This window comes from Cebus imitator, unplaced genomic scaffold (assembly GCF_001604975.1).
Source record: "Cebus imitator isolate Cc_AM_T3 unplaced genomic scaffold, Cebus_imitator-1.0 Scaffold71, whole genome shotgun sequence".
Lineage (NCBI taxonomy): Eukaryota > Metazoa > Chordata > Mammalia > Primates > Cebidae > Cebus > Cebus imitator.
In genome coordinates, this window is record NW_016107386.1 from 1,201,605 (window position 1) to 1,203,022 (window position 1,418).

Here is a 1,418-nt window from a genome sequence, read left to right on the forward strand (position 1 = left end):
TTTTTTGAGACGGAGCTTCACTCTTGTTGCCCAGGGTGGGGTGCAATGGTGCGATCTTGGCCCACTACAGTCTCTGCCTCCCAGATTCAAGTGATTCTCCTGCCTCAGCTCAGTAGCTGGGATTACAGGTGTGCACCACCGAGCCTGGCTAATTTGTATTTTTAGTATAGACAAGGTTTCGTAATGTTGGTCAGGCTGGTCGCGAACTCCTGAGGTGTGTTTTTTTTGTTGTTTTTTGATTTTTGCTTTTGTTTTGGAGACAGACTCTCGCTCTGTCGCCCAGGCTGGACTGCAGTGGCAGGATCTCAGCTCACTACAACCACCACTCCTGGGTTCAAGCGATTCTGCTGCCTCAGCCTCCTGAGTGGCTGGGATTACAGGTGCCTGCCACCATGCCTGGCTAATTTTTGCATTTTTAGTAGAGATGGGGTTTCACCATGTTGGCCAGGCTGGTCTTGAACCCCTCAAGTGATCCTGCCTTGGCCTCCCAAAGTGCTAGGATTACAGGTGTAAGCCACCGAGCCTGGCCTGAGTTTATATTTTGAAAGTAGGGCCAAAGTATTGTTTGTTTTGATCCAAACAGGCTTCGCTGCATGTTACCTCACAGGTTTGACCTTGGGGGAGTGTACATGACTCACAGACTGGACCTGCCATTGCCATCCCTCTGTCTCGGTCTGCAAAGACCAAGACCGTGTGTCCCCTTTCCTCATCCTTCCCTGGGGTAAACACTGCCAGGTAAGGGCTTCTACAGCCATCTTCTGCAGCAGCGCTTGGGTTCTGCCCCCTTTTCCCCACTCAAAAACCCCAGGAAGTCTATAAAAGCTTCCTCACTAGAAAATGGAGCCCTGACTCCTTTAGATCTTGAATCCAGTATGTTTAAACCTTGGTCATTGGGCAGTCTGCAAATGAATGTCCTGAGATATCCCGGAAGAAACTGACCCTTGCCTTTTAGCCTAGAGAGAGGCCCGGTCCCCAGCTGCCTGGTGTCAGCCAGACAAGGGTCAGATCATCAACAACCCAGTCCTTCCCCCTCTGACTAGACAGAAGGCTCTGGAATGACCTCAGCAGAGCATGGCTGACACCCTGCCTAGCTAAGTCTCAGAGAAAAGAAATCAAAGGAGTTCGAGACCAGCCTGGCCAACATGCTGAAAACCCATCTCTACTAAAAATACAAAAATTAGCTGGGCATGGTGGCGCACACCATGAGTAATTCCAGCTACTCAGGAGCCTGAGGCAGGAAAATCACTTAAGCCTGGAAGGTGGAGGTTGTGGTGAGCCGAGATCACACCACTGCACTCCAGCCTGGGCAACAGAGCAAAACTCTGTTTCAAAAAAAAAAAAAGCGGCCGGGCGCGGTGGCTCAAGCCTGTAATCCCAGCACTTTGGGAGGCCGAGGCGGGTGGATCACGAGGTCAAGA